Below are 17,699 nucleotides of genomic sequence, written 5' to 3'. Positions count from 1 at the left end.
GCTGGGAGACAGGCGCATCCTTCTGGGAGACAGGCCCATTCTTCTGGGAGACAGGCCCATCCTGCTGGGAGACAGGCCCATCCTTCTGGGAGACAGGCGCATCCTTCTGGGAGACAGGCGCATCCTTCTGGGAGACAGGCGCATCCTTCTGGGAGACAGGCGCATCCTTCTGGGAGACAGGCCCATCCTGCTGGGAGACAGGCCCATCCTGCTGGGAGACAGGCCCATCCTGCTGGGAGACAGGCCCATCCTGCTGGGAGACAGGCCCATCCTGCTGGGAGACAGGCCCATCCTGCTGGGAGACAGGCCCATCCTGCTGGGAGACAGGCCCATCCTTCTGGGAGACAGGCCCATCCTTCTGGGAGACAGGCCCATCCTTCTGGGAGACAGGCCCATCCTGCTGGGAGACAGGCGCATCCTTCTGGGAGACAGGCCCATTCTTCTGGGAGACAGGCGCATCCTGCTGGGAGACAGGCCCATCCTGCTGGGATACAGGCCCATCCTGCTGGGAGACAGGCCCATCCTTCTGGGAGACAGGCGCATCCTTCTGGGAGACAGGCGCATCCTTCTGGGAGACAGGCGCATCCTTCTGGGAGACAGGCCCATCCTGCTGGGAGACAGGCCCATCCTTCTGGGAGACAGGCCCATCCTTCTGGGAGACAGGCCCATCCTGCTGGGAGACAGGCGCATCCTTCTGGGAGACAGGCCCATTCTTCTGGGAGACAGGCCCATCCTGCTGGGTGACAGGCCCATCCTGCTGGGAGACAGGCCCATCCTGCTGGGAGACAGGCCCATCCTTCTGGGAGACAGGCGCATCCTTCTGGGAGACAGGCGCATCCTTCTGGGAGACAGGCGCATCCTTCTGGGAGACAGGCGCATCCTTCTGGGATACAGGTGCATCCTTCTGGGAGACAGGCCCATCCTGCTGGGAGACAGGCCCATCCTGCTGGGAGACAGGCCCATCCTGCTGGGAGACAGGCCCATCCTGCTGGGAGACAGGCCCATCCTACTGGGAGACAGGCCCATCCTGCTGGGAGACAGGCCCATCCTGCTGGGAGACAGGCCCATCCTGCTGGGAGACAGGCCCATCCTGCTGGGAGACAGGCCCATCCTGCTGGGAGACAGGCCCATCCTACTGGGAGACAGGCCCATCCTGCTGGGAGACAGGCCCATCCAATCAGATTGAGATGAAAAAAATAAAGGATGGTGTTTACTTATCAGTGTTCCAAATGGGACATTCTTTGTCTTTTAACTTAAACATGCAAATGCCATCAGATAGAATTCATAGCAAGCAGTGCACCGGGTTCGTCATATTTGCCAAAAATAACTGAAAGCCACAACCCCAATATGCCATAAATATGACTGCATTGAAGCATATGTCGCTGTGCTTCTTTGGCTATTTGCACCATGCCACTGCCTATGTCATTTGTCTATTTAACAAACAAGACAGCTCATAACCCAGTGCCTTTATCACAGTTAACACAGCTAAACATCTTTTGGGGGGCACCCACCAACGAATTTCTGTCTATGCCACTGAAATGAACTGTTTCATAAAACCATGCCTCCATTCTCTCTCTCTTTGCTGTGCTGATCATGAACTTTCACATTCAAAAGCTGTTAGAGGCAATAATGAAGTATTTCTTCCATTTATCTTTCTCGTTCTCCTCTCTCTCTCATGACATGTACACACACACTCTCTCTCTCTCTCTCTCTCTCTCTCTCTCTCTCTCTCTCTCTCTCTCCTCTATCTTTCCCGCTCTCCCTCTCTCCCTCCCATGTACACATTTCTCTCTCTCTCTCTCTCTATTTCTCTCTCTCACTGCCTGGAGAGAATTTTCCATCGATCAATTACAATCAGTGTACCTTTCTCACACTATGCAAGGACAGACTGACGGCTAGATGGACCAGTGGCATAACGGTACAAACCCACAGCTAATGTATTGAATCACTGGTAGTCCTTTTAATCCTTCATATCTAATTCGCACAGTGAGGTGATCATTCACTCCTTATTATGATTGTACAGTATGTGATTCATTTTCTAACTTTAGCCAGAGAAAAGTGAATGCTTTATTGCCCAGCGTCATGATACATGATAGGACATCATTGGTTTCAGCCCCTAACCTCCTTTCCATCACCTTCCGGTGCGCTGCTGGCTGTCTGATCCTATTTGCATTAGATGACAGAGGCTATGATATGACATCATAGGTCACGCCTTGGTGAATTTGACCGAGATTAAAACAGATGAAGTATTAGTAAACACACACACACACACAGCCTACACACACACACACACACACACACACACATCCTACACATACACACACATATCCTACACATACATACACACATCCTACACATAAATACACACACACAGCCTACACATACACACACACATCCTACACATACATACACACACGCGTCCTACACATACATACATACACACACACAGCCTACACATACATACACACACGCCTCCTACACATACATACACACAGCCTAAACACACACACATCCTACACATACATACACACAGCCTACACATACACACACACACACATCCTACACATACATACACATACGCCTCCTACACATACACACACACACACACAGCCTACACATACACACACACACACACAGCCTACACATACATACACACACGCCTCCTACACATACATACACACAGCCTACACACACACACACACAGCCTACACACACACACACATCCTACACATACACACACACATCCTACACATACATACACACATCCTACACGTAAATACACACACACAGCCTACACATACACACACACATCCTACACATACATACACACACGCCTCCTACACATACATACACACACACAGCCTACACATACATACACACACGCCTCCTACACATACATACACACAGCCTACACACACACACACATTCTACAGATACATACACACAGCCTACACATACACACACACACACACACATCCTACACATACATACACACACATACACACACGCCTCCTACACATACATACACACAGCCTACACACACACACACATCCTACACATACATACACACAGCCTACACATACATACACACACGCCTCCTACAAATACATACACACACGCCTCCTACACATACATACACACACGCCTCCTACACATACATACACACACGCCTCCTACACATACATACATACACACACATCCTACACATACATACACACACACCTCCTACACATACATACACACAGCCTACACATACATACACACACGCCTCCTACACATACACACACACCTCCTACACATACATACACACAGCCTACACATACATACACACACGCCTCCTACACATACACACACACATTTACATTACATTTACATTTAAGTCATTTAGCAGACGCTCTTATCCAGAGCGACTTACCTCCTACACATACATACACACAGCCTACACATACATACACACACGTCTCCTACACAGCCTTGTCTCAGGATGGTAAGTTGGTGGTTGAAGATATCCCTCTAGTGGTGTGGGGGCTGTGCTTTGGCAAAGTGGGTGGGGTTATATCCTTCCTGTTTGGCCCTGTCCGGGGGTGTCCTCGGATGGGGCCACAGTGTCTCCTGACCCCTCCTGTCTCAGCCTCCAGTATTTATGCTGCAGTAGTTTGTGTCGGGGGGCTAGGGTCAGTTTGTTATATCTGGAGTACCTCTCCTGTCCTATTCGGTGTCCTGTGTGAATCTAAGTGTGCGTTCTCTAATTCTCTCCTTCTCTCTTTCTTTCTCTCTCTCTCTCGGAGGACCTGAGCCCTAGGACCATGCCCCAGGACTACCTGACATGATGACTTCTTGCTGTCCCCAGTCCACCTGGCCATGCTGCTGCTCCAGTTTCAACTGACCTGAGCCCTAGGACCATGTCCCAGGACTACCTGACATAATGACTCCTTGCTGTCCCCAGTCCACCTGGCCATGCTGCTGCTCCAGTTTCAACTGTTCTGCCTTACTATTATTCGACCATGCTGGTCATTTATGAACATTTGAACATCTTGGCCATGTTCTGTTATAATCTCCACCCGGCACAGCCAGAAGAGGACTGGCCACCCCACATATGCTCTCTCTCTAATTCTCTCTTTCTTTCTCTCTCTCGGAGGACCTGAGCCCTAGGACCGTGCCCCAGGACTACCTGACATGATGACTCCTTGCTGTCCCCAGTCCACCTGACTGTGCTTCTGATCCAATTTCAACTGTTCTGCCTTATTATTATTCGACCATGCTGGTCATTTATGAACATTTGAACATCTTGGCCATGTTCTGTTATAATCTCCACCCGGCACAGCCAGAAGAGGACTGGCCACCCCACATAGCCTGGTTCCTCTCTAGGTTTCTTCGTAGGTTTTGGCCTTTAGTTTTTCCTAGCCACCGTGCTTCTACACCTGCATTGCTTGCTGTTTGGGGTTTTAGGCTGGGTTTCTGTACAGCACTTTGAGATATCAGCTGATGTACGAAGGGCTATATAAATAAATGTGATTTGGTTTGATTTTGATTTGATACACACACACACGCCTCCTACACATACATACACACACGCCTCCTACACATACACACACACCTCCTACACATACATACACACAGCCTACACATACATACACACATGCCTCCTACACATAGATACACACACGCCTCCTACACATACATACATACACACACGCCTCCTACACATACATACATACACACACGCCTCCTACACATACATACACACACGCCTCCTACACATACATACATACACACACGCCTCCTACACATACATACACACACACACACACACACCTCCTACACATACATACACACATGCCTCCTACACATACATACATACACACACGCCTCCTACACATACATACACACACGCCTCCTACACATACATACACACACGCCTCCTGCACATACATGCACACACGCCTCCTACACATACATACTTACATACACACACCCCTCCTACACATACATACACACACGCCTCCTACACATACACACACACCTCCTACACATACATACACACACCCGTCCTACACATACATACACACACGCCTCCTACACATACACACACACCTCCTACACATACATACACACAGCCTACACATACATACACACATGCCTCCTACACATAGATTCACACACGCCTCCTACACATACATACATACACACACGCCTCCTACACATACATACACACACGCCTCCTACACATACATACATACACACACGCCTCCTACACATACATACACACACGCCTCCTACACATACATACATACACACACGCCTCCTACACATACATACACACACGCCTCCTACACATACATACACACACGCCTCCTACACATACATACACACACACGCTCCTACACATACATACATACACACACGCCTCCTACACATACATACACACACGCCTCCTACACATACATACACACACGCCTCCTGCACATACATACACACACGCCTCCTGCACATACATGCACACACGCCTCCTACACATACATACATACATACACACACCCCTCCTACACATACATACACACACGCTTCCTACACATACATACACACACGCCTCCTACACATACATACATACACGCCTCCTACACAATTACCTTTTATTTGCATGACAAACATGTACATTATTAATGACACCAGAAATGAAGGTAACAAAATGTGTTTTAGCTGCTGAGCAACCTACCCATTTCGCAATGCCTTTTCATTGACGTTGTATGACCAATATTCTCCACTTTACATTTAAACTTTAGACAATAAAATCTCATGCAGAATGTAATAGTTTTACTGTCACACCATTAGTTTTACTGTCACAACACAGCACAGGTGGGGGATATTTGAAGTAGCCAGTTGTTACTGGAGGGAGAAGGAGCCAGTCAGAGCGCACGACGAGACGTGGCCGGTAGCAGTCAGTCAACGAGGGTAATATCCTGGTGTGAGCCAGCGCACGGGCATACAGAGCGAGAGGAGCGCACCCGTCCCGGACACTTTACATTAGTCTGGCTACCTCCTGTGTTACAAATTCATATATGAAGAAAAGCAATCAGGTGGTTCTGAATGGAAATTTGTAGAATTTCTTTACAACTGCAAAAAGGCGGAGAAAACTGTGAGTGATAATTGTTTTGCATTAAATAAGTTGCCAAAATACACATTTTTGTATTGGACAAATTTGATCATAATACTCTTGCTGTTTTAACCGATATAACTGTTTTGACATTTGCGCACAGGCTTCCATAAATGGTAGCATCATGGACATTAGAAATAACCTGCTGTTGTTCATCGTTGACAAACCACAAACATATATTATATAGTTTATGTCGCAGTGGAATAATGTCTGTTTACACTGTTTTAAAGTTCTCTGTTAGAAACATGCAGATAGTAGACACTTGAAAATGCCTCTTAATTATTTGACAATTGTTTTGTACAGTGTTTTTCAATGTAAATCTGTCAATTTTCGTATTGGGCAGGTTTTTATTTCCGAGGAAGCAACTATAAACAGCCTCGTCTGTTTTGCATTTTGTGTATTTTTAGTTGGCGACATGTTATTAATAGCCATCTGTTTTGTTCGGGATCCTCACTAGAATAGTGGGAACATATTGTACAAAGGGATTTGGTGGAACTGTCCTTCAAAGTGACAGATTTTCACCCCACTGCAGACATATCTGTACATTGTATACTGATAGGTAAAGGAAAAGGGAAAGAAAGGCCTGTATTGCTGTGTTTTCGTGGCTGATTATTTTGGGTAATGGAGAAACATTCCTAAACAATGGAAGCATTGGGAACCACAGGCTTTTATAATTTGATCATTTGACCTCTGTCTGTGTCCGGGCTGTTGGGAAGAACCTTACTTTATTATTTTTTAGTTACTTAAAACATAATTGAAGGTCAGAACTGTATTACCTACTCTTACTGTAGGTCAAACAATCAGAATTTGTATGATAATAATGCTGAAATCGTCACCATTTTAAATAATCAAAAGTTATGTTGTTATCTGTGTGTGGTTCCCTGGGCCATGTGAGCCAGTGTTTGGCAGCTCTGTGAGAGGGAGCGCTGTTTTTGGACTCGGGGCCAAGGATTACCCCTCTACCATCCACCCTGTCCATTGAAGCTAGGGATATAGTAAGAGGTCAGAGAGATGGAAAGGGTAGGAGGGTGAGAAAAATATATAGTTTCACAGACTGACACACCACCTTGTGTGCCAAATCTCTCTCGGTCATTATCAGAGGATTGTGTTCTGTGAAGTACAGCGAGAGATGAGGAATGAGAGAGAGAAAGAGACATACACAGAGAGAGAGGAGGAATTGGAGAGAAAGAGAAGGACACAGAGAGAAAGGAGGAATTAGAGAGAGAAAGAGAAAGACACAGAGAGAAAGGAGGAATTAGAGAGAAAGAGAAGGACACAGGGAGAAAGGAGGAATTAGAGAGAAAGAGAAAGACACAGGGAGAAAGGAGGAATTAGAGAGAAAGAGAAGGACACAGAGAGAAAGGAGGAATTAGAGAGAGAAAGAGAAAGACACAGAGAGAGATGAGGAATTAGAGAGAAATAGAAGGACACAGAGAGAAAGGAGGAATTAGAGAGAGAAAGAGAAAGACACAGAGAGAAAGTAGGAATTAGAGAGAAAGAGAAGGACACAGAGAGAAAGGAGGAATTAGAGAGAAAGAGAAGGACATAGAGAGAAAGGAGGAATTAGAGAGAAAGAGAAAGACACAGAGAGAAAGGAGGAATTAGAGAGAGAAAGAGAAGGACACAGAGAGAAAGTGGGAATTAGAGAGAAAGAGAAGGACACAGAGAGAAAGGAGGAATTAGAGAGAAAGAGAAGGACATAGAGAGATAGGAGGAATTAGAGAGAGAAAGAGAAAGACACAGGGAGAGAGAGGAGGAATTACAGAGAGAAAGAGAAGGACACAGGGAGAAAGGAGGAATTAGAGAGAGAAAGAGAAAGACACAAAGAGAAAGTAGGAATTAGAGAGAAAGAGAAGGACACAGAGAGAAAGGAGGAATTAGAGAGAAAGAGAAGGACATAGAGAGAAAGGAGGAATTAGAGAGAAAGAGAAGGACACAGAGAGAAAGGAGGAATTAGAGAGAGAAAGAGAAGGACACAGAGAGAAAGGAGGAATTAGAGAGAAAGAGAAGGACACAGAGAGAAAGGAGGAATTAGAGAGAGAAAGAGAAGGACACAACGAGAAAGGAGGAATTAGAGAGAAAGAGAAGGACACAGGGAGAAAGGAGGAATTAGAGAGAGAAAGAGAAGGACACAGAGAGAAAGGAGGAATTAGAGAGAAAGAGAAGGACACAGGGAGAAAGGAGGAATTAGAGAGAGAAAGAGAAGGACACAACGAGAAAGGAGGAATTAGAGAGAAAGAGAAGGACACAGAGAGAAAGTAGGAATTAGAGAGAGAAAGAGAAGGACACAGAGAGAAAGGAGGAATTAGAGAGAGAAAGAGAAAGACACAGAGAGAAAGGAGGAATTAGAGAGAGAAAGAGAAGGACACAGAGAGAAAGGAGGAATTAGAGAGAGAAAGAGAAAGACACAGGAGAAAGGAGGAATTAGAGAGAGAAAGAGAAGGACACAGAGAGAAAGTGGGAATTAGAGAGAAAGAGAAGGACACAGAGAGAAAGGAGGAATTAGAGAGAAAGAGAAGGACACAGAGAGAAAGGAGGAATTAGAGAGAGAAAGAGAAAGACACAGAGAGAAAGGAGGAATTAGAGAGAAAGAGAAGGACACAGAGAGAAAGTGGGAATTAGAGAGAAAGAGAAGGACACAGAGAGAAAGTGGGAATTAGAGAGAAAGAGAAGGACACAGAGAGAAAGGAGGAATTAGAGAGAGAAAGAGAAAGACACAGAGAGAAAGTAGGAATTAGAGAGAAAGAGAAGGACACAGAGAGAAAGGAGGAATTAGAGAGAAAGAGAAGGACATAGAGAGAAAGGAGGAATTAGAGAGAAAGAGAAAGACACAGAGAGAAAGGAGGAATTAGAGAGAGAAAGAGAAGGACACAGAGAGAAAGTGGGAAAAGAGAAGGACACAGAGAGAAAGAAAGAGAAGAAGGACACAGAGAGAAAGGAGGAATTAGAGAGAAAGAGAAGGACATAGAGAGATAGGAGGAATTAGAGAGAGAAAGAGAAAGACACAGGGAGAGAGAGGAGGAATTACAGAGAGAAAGAGAAGGACACAGGGAGAAAGGAGAAATTAGAGAGAGAAAGAGAAAGACACAAAGAGAAAGTAGGAATTAGAGAGAAAGAGAAGGACACAGAGAGAAAGGAGGAATTAGAGAGAAAGAGAAGGACATAGAGAGAAAGGAGGAATTAGAGAGAAAGGACACAGAGAAAGAGAAGGACACAGAGAGAAAGGAGGAATTAGAGAGAGAAAGAGAAGGACACAGAGAGAAAGGAGGAGGATTAGAGAGAAAGAGAAGGACACAGAGAGAAAGGAGGAATTAGAGAGAAAGAGAAGGACACAGAGAGAAAGTAGGAATTAGAGAGAGAAAGAGAAGAACACAACGAGAAAGGAGGAATTAGAGAGAGAAAGAGAAGGACACAACGAGAAAGGAGGAATTAGAGAGAAAGAGAAGGACACAGAGAGAAAGGAGGAATTAGAGAGAGAAAGAGAAAGACACAGAGAGAAAGGAGGAATTAGAGAGAGAAAGAGAAAGACACAGAGAGAAAGGAGGAATTAGAGAGAGAAAGAGAAGGACACAGAGAGAAAGGAGGAATTAGAGAGAAAGAGAAGGACACAGAGAGAAAGGAGGAATTAGAGAGAGAAAGAGAAAGACACAGAGAGAAAGGAGGAATTAGAGAGAAAGAGAAGGACACAGAGAGAAAGTGGGAATTAGAGAGAAAGAGAAGGACACAGAGAGAAAGGAGGAATTAGAGAGAAAGAGAAGGACACAGAGAGAAAGTAGGAATTAGAGAGAGAAAGAGAAGGACACAGAGAGAAAGGAGGAATTAGAGAGAGAAAGAGAAAGACACAGAGAGAAAGGAGGAATTAGAGAGAGAAAGAGAAGGACACAGAGAGAAAGGAGGAATTAGAGAGAGAAAGAGAAAGACACAGAGAGAAAGGAGGAATTAGAGAGAGAAAGAGAAGGACACAGAGAGAAAGGAGGAATTAGAGAGAGAAAGAGAAAGACACAGAGAGAAAGGAGGAATTAGAGAGAGAAAGAGAAGGACACAATGAGAAAGGAGGAATTAGAGAGAGAAAGAGAAAGACACAGAGAGAAAGGAGGAATTAGAGAGAAAGAGAAGGACACAGAGAGAAAGGAGGAATTAGAGAGAAAGAGAAGGACACAGAGAGAAAGGAGGAATTAGAGAGAGAAAGAGAAGGACACAGAGAGAAAGGAGGAATTAGAGAGAGAAAGAGAAAGACACAGAGAGAAAGGAGGAATTAGAGAGAGAAAGAGAAGGACACAGAGAGAAAGGAGGAATTAGAGAGAGAAAGAGAAAGACACAGAGAGAAAGGAGGAATTAGAGAGAGAAAGAGAAGGACACAATGAGAAAGGAGGAATTAGAGAGAAAGAGAAGGACACAGGGAGAGAGAGGAGGAACACAGAGAGAAAGAGAAGGACACAGAGAGAAAGGAGGAATTAGAGAGAAAGAGAAAGACACAAAGAGAAAGTAGGAATTAGAGAAAGAGAAAGAGAAAGACACAGAGAGAAAGGAGGAATTAGAGAGAGAAAGAGAAGGACACAACGAGAAAGGAGGAATTAGAGAGAAAGAGAAGGACACAGGGAGAGAGAGGAGGAATTACAGAGAGAAAGAGAAGGACACAAAGAGAAAGACAGGAATTAGAGAGAAAGAGAAGGACACAGAGAGAAAGGAGGAATTAGAGAGAAAGAGAAGGACACAGAGAGAAAGGAGGAATTAGAGAGAGAAAGAGAAAGACACAGAGAGAAAGGAGGAATTAGAGAGAGAAAGAGAAAGACACAGAGAGAAAGGAGGAATTAGAGAGAGAAAGAGAAGGACACAGAGAGAAAGGAGGAATTAGAGAGAAAGAGAAGGACACAGGGAGAGAGAGGAGGAATTACAGAGAGAAAGAGAAGGACACAGGGAGAGAGAGGAGGAATTAGAGAGAGAAAGAGAAAGACACAAAGAGAAAGTAGGAATTAGAGAGAAAGAGAAAGACACAGAGAGAAAGGAGGAATTAGAGAGAGAAAGAGAAGGACACAACGAGAAAGGAGGAATTAGAGAGAAAGAGAAGGACACAGAGAGAAAGGAGGAATTAGAGAGAGAAAGAGACGTACACAGGGAGAGAGAGGAGGAATTACAGAAAGAAAGAGAAGGACACAGAGAGAAAGGAGGAATTAGAGAGAGAAAGAGAAGGACACAACGAGAAAGGAGGAATTAGAGAGAAAGAGAAGGACACAGGGAGAGAGAGGAGGAATTACAGAGAGAAAGAGAAGGACACAGGGAGAAAGGAGGAATTAGATAGAGAAGGACACAAAGAGAAAGTAGGAATTTGAGAGAAAGAGGACACAACGAGAAAGGAGGAATTAGAGAGAAATAGGACACAACGAGAAAGGAGGAATTAGAGAGAAATAGAAGGACACAAAGAGAAAGGAGGAATTAGAGAGAGAAAGAGAAGGACACAATGAGAAAGGAGGAATTAGAGAGAAAGAGAAGGACACAGAGAGAGAGGAGGAATTAGAGAGAGAAAGAGAAGGACACAGGGAGAAAGTTGGAATTAGAGAGAAAGAGAAGGACACAGAGAGAAAGGAGGAATTAGAGAGAAAGAGAAGGACACAGGGAGAGAGAGGAGGAATTACAGAAAGAAAGAGAAGGACACAGAGAGAAAGGAGGAATTAGAGAGAGAAAGAGAAGGACACAACGAGAAAGGAGGAATTAGAGAGAAAGAGAAAGACACAGGGAGAGAGAGGAGGAATTACAGAGAGAAAGAGAAGGACACAGGGAGAGAGAGGAGGAATTACAGAGAGAAAGAGAAGGACACAGGGAGAAAGGAGGAATTAGATAGAGAAGGACACAAAGAGAAAGTAGGAATTTGAGAGAAAGAGGACACAACGAGAAAGGAGGAATTAGAGAGAAATAGGACACAACGAGAAAGGAGGAATTAGAGAGAAATAGAAGGACACAAAGAGAAAGGAGGAATTAGAGAGAGAAAGAGAAGGACACAATGAGAAAGGAGGAATTAGAGAGAAAGAGAAGGACACAGAGAGAGAGGAGGAATTAGAGAGAGAAAGAGAAGGACACAGGGAGAAAGTTGGAATTAGAGAGAAAGAGAAGGACACAATGAGAGAGGATGAATGAGAGAAAGAGAGAAAGAGAGAGAGAGAGAGAAAGAGAGAGCGAGAGAGAGAGAGAGAGAGAGAGAGAGAGAGAGAGAGAGAGAGAGAGAGAGAGAAAGACATAGAAAGACAGAAAGAGAGAGAGAGAGAGAGAGAGAGAGAGAGAGAGAGAGAGAGAAAGACAGAGAAAGACAGACAGAGAAAGACAGACAGAGAAAGACAGACAAAGAGAGAGAGAGAGAGAGAGAGAGAGAGAGAGAGAGAGAGAGAGAGAGAGAGAGAGAGAGAGAGAGAGAGAGAGAGAGAGAGAGAGAGAGAGAGAGAGACAGAGACAGAGACAGAGACAGAGAGACAGAGAGAGAGGTGGAATTACAGAGCGCAAAAGCGTAAGCACAGAAAGAGATTGAAATTGAGGGAAAAAGAGGAACAGAGAGGAGAGAGAGGAGGGGAAAGAATTACTCCAAATTATCCAATGTTATTATTGACATCTGGGCGCTCTTCAGGTGTCATAAAGATGGCGGCGTAATGTTTGCCCGTGTCTCTCCTTCTCTTGTTTTGCCAAATAACTTTGGAAAAGTTAGCTGACATTGACCGTCATCCTATTTCTCCTCAAATGACTAGTGTTGTTGGATCTCACGTCTATATTAATTCCATGTGTGTCTGTATAAATGTCCAGTGTGTGTATTATTAGACTGAAAGGTGGCAGGTTGTAATCAGTTCCAGACCTTAGTGGTTCCATGATGAGCTGTCATCACTCTGTTCACACTGTGGTGGTCCTGATGGTATGAAGACAGAACACACTTATTAGTGGGACAGAGAGACAGGGAGGGGAAACCAACCAGGAACTAACCAGGGTGCTGCTACCTTAGTAGTAATGTAGAAGTTAATATCTGATCTGTTGTTAAGGTACTTTACTTATAACAAGACGAGTAGAGAGGAGTAGGACGAGAGAGAGAAGGGAGTGGGCTGGCTCGAAGCATAAAGAGGTTTGTCCAGAACAAGGCTGGGATGGAGAGAGGGATGGAGAGAGGGAGGGAGAGGGGGATGGAGAGAGGGATGGAGAGAGGGAGGGAGAGGGGGATGGAGAATGGGATGGAGAGAGGGAGGGAGAGGGGGATGGAGAATGGGATGGAGAGAGGGAGGGAGAGAGGGATGGAGAGAGGGAGGGAGAGAGGGATGGAGAGAGGGATGGAGAATGGGATGGAGAGAAGGATGGAGAGAGGGAGGGAGAGGGGGATGGAGAATGGGATGGAGAGAGGGAGGGAGAGGGGGATGGAGAATGGGATGGAGAGAAGGATGGAGAGAGGGATGGAGAGAGGGATGGAGTGAGGGATGGAGAGAGGGATGGAGAGAAGGATGGAGTGAGGGATGGAGAGAGGGATGGAGAGAGGGATGGAGAATGGGATGGAGAGAAGGATGGAGAGAGGGAGGGAGAGGGGGATGGAGAATGGGATGGAGAGAGGGAGGGAGAGGGGGTTGGAGAATGGGATGGAGAGAAGGATGGAGAGAGGGATGGAGAGAGGGATGGAGTGAGGGATGGAGAGAGGGATGGAGAGAAGGATGGAGTGAGGGATGGAGATAGGGATGGAGAGAGGGATGGAGAGAGGGATGGAGAGAGGGATGGAGAGAGGGAGGGAGTGAGGGATGGAGTAGAGGGATGGAGAGAGGGATGAAGAGAGGGATGGAGTGAGGGAGGGAGAGAGAGGGATGGAGCGAGGGATGGAGAGAGGGATGGAGAGAGGGAGGGAGAGAGGGATGGAGAGAGGGATGGAGAGAGGGATGGAGCGAGGGAGGGAGAGAGGGATGGAGAGAGGGATGGAGAGAGGGATGGAGAGAGGGATGGAGCGAGGGAGGGAGAGAGGGATGGAGAGAGGGATGGAGATGGAGCGAGGGAGGGAGAGAGGGATGGAGAGAGGGATGGAGAGAGGGAGGGAGAGAGGGATGGAGAGGGGGATGGAGAGAGGGAGGGAGATGGAGAGGGGGATGGAGAGAGGGATGGAGCGAGGGAGGGAGAGAGGGATGGAGAGGGGGATGGAGAGAGGGAGGGAGAGAGGGACGGAGAGGGGGATGGAGAGAGGGAGGGAGAGAGGGATGGAGAGAGGGATGGAGAGAGGGAGGGAAAAACATCAAATTAAAGGGAATAAGGCTCAGTGCCAATGCACATGATTGTATGTTTGAGTGTGTGTGTGTATTTGTGTTTGTGTTTGTGAGTGTGTGTCCAGACCACTGTGTTGGCATATGCCAATCTTTCCTAAGACCTGAGGACAGATGTTAACTCCCAGAGCCGCCAGGTTGGGTACATTTGGAGACACACAGGTTCCACTCAGACTCATCAGCCGAGCCCAGAGAAATTAGACCCGACTAACCGTATGACGAGATGTCCAGTGTTTTAAACGGGTGCACAAGTCCATTCCTCTAAGGTAGGCTTGATGGTTATTATTTGTTGTTCTCTGTATTCGGTCGTTGAACAGGTCCAGCTGACACTGTAAGCAGAGCCCAGGCCAAAGTGGTGAACGATGAGACCGGTAAAGATGCTTCAGTTAATAGTCTATTGATCCGATGGGACGAGAGCTAGAAGTTCACACACTGTTGTTGTCATATTTCAATTGCCATGGATTCATGTAGGCTGCCAGAAACATTCAGAGATTTAGGCTTCTATTACTTTGTCACTGAAAATGGTTTTGAAATCAGATTGACATTGTAAAAAAACAAATGAGAAGAGAGAAACGGACTGACAGCCATAGAGGGAGCGAGCGAGAGAGAGGGAGGGGAAACAGGAATGAGCGAGGGATTAAAAGGGAGGGAGCTGGAAGAGAGGGTCATGTGACATGGAGAGAGCACCATTTTGTGGCCTGGTTTCAGACCCACGCTGATCAATGACACTATTGATCCTGCATATTTGGCATGTCACACTCACATCACAGCCAAGAAACTCAGGCCAGGCCAGCAGTCATAGTTTTAAACAGACAACATATATCACACTCAAATGTAAATGTAATTAACTAGAGTCGGGCACCACACAATCATATTTATAGAGCTGTTATCTTCCGAATAAACTCAGTGGGCGGAGCTTTCTTTGAACTTTGATTCTCGGAAGTGTCCTGTGTGTCATCGTGAAAGTAGTTTTTGTTTTAGAAGGAGAGAGAGAAGAGAAAGGAAGTTTATCCTGTGGCTTACTGAATGACATTGAAATCCTATTCACAGGGAACCTTAATCTGGATACATAACACCTTAATATGGGAAGGTAATCTGTCTGTGTAGAGAGAGGAGGAAGGGAGGGGGAGAGGGGATGGAGAGAAAGTGAGAAAGTCACAGGATAAACTTCCCTTGTGTATCTCTCTCCACTCTCTCTCTCTCTCTCTCTCTCTCTCTCTCTCTCTCTCTCTCTCTCTCTCTCTCTCTCTCTATATATATATATATATATATATATATATATATATTTATATATATATATATATATAGATATATATATATATAGATATATAGATATATATATATATAGATATATATATATATATAGATAGATATATATATCTGGACAGGGCATATGTGAACAGATTAGGGTCATCCAAAATGTCTGTGCTCCACAGGGCAACTGATGACACACTGTAACCTCCACACACATCTAGTGCATTATCATATCAGGCAACTCTGCGAATCTGACACTGTCCAGGGGTCGTGGGAACCGACAACTTCAGAAGAGCACTTTTCCCAGATAACCCGGGCATGGCCACTCACACGGGGGACATTTGAAGCATTTGCCACCTCACCACGATAAGAGTTGTCACTCACTCTCTCTCTCACACAAACACACACTGTTTTATCTGGACCAAAAAGGGGCTTAGATGGTGGGCGGGACAGGGGGCCCGGTCTGCCTATCGGCGTAGCCAAATTTTAGAGAAACATTTTGCAGTTTTAAAGGTAATTCCCAGATTTGTTTTTGCCATGGCTAATGCTGTTTATTTATTGATTGATTTTTTTGGTGGGGGGGGTAGATCAGCTTTAATATTGCAGATAGATTGTGGCTTCTATCAATGTAATTTTCTGCATAATTTCCAATCCTTGTAAAGTCCTTCTTTATTGTTTTCCTCTAACTCTACCACCCCTCCCACATTTGGAATAAACTACTGGACAACAATACTTAGGCTTCTACTTCCAGCTTATACATACTATATCGTTTTTACCGACAAAGGATATTTTACATTAGTTATCTATTTTTTTATTTTATTTTTGGCCTACCCTTCAGCTACCGTATGTTCTTTATCTCAAACATAATAACAAAATGAACACTGCTAAATTCATTGTTTTCAGTATTTTCAATTCTCAATTTTCCCTGACTGTCTCTTTTATTTGGGTAATTGTTAGTTCTCTAAGATTGTATTATATGAAAAATATATAGGTCCATTATCTTTTCTACATACATGTACATTATATTTGTTTTTATTCCAAACCCTAAAAATTAAGTTATTAAAAAAACATCTAGACAGCCCGAAAAAATGCTTAGGTGGCCCTCCCAATGATTTAAATGGAGGAAAAAATCAAAAACATGCTAAAATAGTCAGGATGGGGTAGTGTTGTCAGGATGGGGTAGTGTTGTCAGGATGGGGTAGTGTTGTCAGGATGGGGTAGTGTTGTCAGGATGGGGTAGTGTAGTGTAGTCAGGATGGGGTAGTGTTGTCAGGATGGGGTAGTGTTGTCAGGATGGGGTAGTGTTGTCAGGATGGGGTAGTGTAGTGTAGTCAGGATGGGGTAGTGTTGTCAGGATGGGGTAGTGTTGTCAGGATGGGGTAGTATAGTGTAGTCAGGATGGGGTAGTGTAGTCAGGATGGGGTAGTGTTGTCAGGATGGGGTAGTGTTGTCAGGATGGGGTAGTATAGTGTAGTCAGGATGGGGTAGTGTAGTCAGGATGGGGTAGTGTTGTCAGGATGGGGTAGTGTTGTCAGGATGGGGTAGTATAGTGTAGTCAGGATGGGGTAGTGTAAGTCAGGTTGGGGTAGTGTTGTCAGGATGGGGTAGTGTTGTCAGGATGGGGTAGTGTAGTCAGGATGGGGTAGTGTTGTCAGGATGGGGTAGCGTTGTCAGGATGGGGTAGTATAGTGTAGTCAGGATGGGGTAGTGTAAGTCAGGATGGGGTAGTGTTGTCAGGATGGGGTAGTGTAGTCAGGATGGGGTAGTGTTGTCAGGATGGGGTAGTGTAGTCAGGATGGGGTAGTGTTGTCAGGATGGGGTAGTGTAGTCAGGATGGGGTAGTGTAGTGTTGTCAGGATGGGGTAGTGTTGTTAGGGTGGGGTAGTGTAGTCAGGATGGGGTAGTTTTGTCAGGGGAGGTAGTGTAATCAGGATGGGGTAGTGTAGTCAGGATGTGGTAGTGTTGTCAGGATGGGGTAGTGTAGTCAGGATGGGGTAGTGTAGTGTTGTCAGGATGGGGTAGTTTTG

General features: G+C 45.4%; 1 protein-coding gene across 5 annotated transcripts in view; it reads left to right on the top strand.

Moving 5' to 3' along the window:
* Window positions 1-5,966: 5,966 nt before the first annotated feature.
* LOC118379183 (inward rectifier potassium channel 2) overlaps window positions 5,967-17,699 on the top strand; it is a 29,504-nt gene continuing 17,771 nt past the window's right edge. For all 5 annotated transcript variants that reach the window (XM_052495110.1, XM_052495113.1, XM_052495111.1 and 2 more), the window contains exon 1: window positions 5,967-6,136. The gene's annotated coding sequence lies outside the window, so the exon portion shown is untranslated. The remainder of the gene's footprint in view (window positions 6,137-17,699) is intronic.

This window comes from Oncorhynchus keta, chromosome 34, assembly GCF_023373465.1.
Source record: "Oncorhynchus keta strain PuntledgeMale-10-30-2019 chromosome 34, Oket_V2, whole genome shotgun sequence".
In the NCBI taxonomy this organism is placed as follows: domain Eukaryota; kingdom Metazoa; phylum Chordata; class Actinopteri; order Salmoniformes; family Salmonidae; genus Oncorhynchus; species Oncorhynchus keta.
This window is presented reverse-complemented; position numbering and strand designations above follow the sequence as displayed.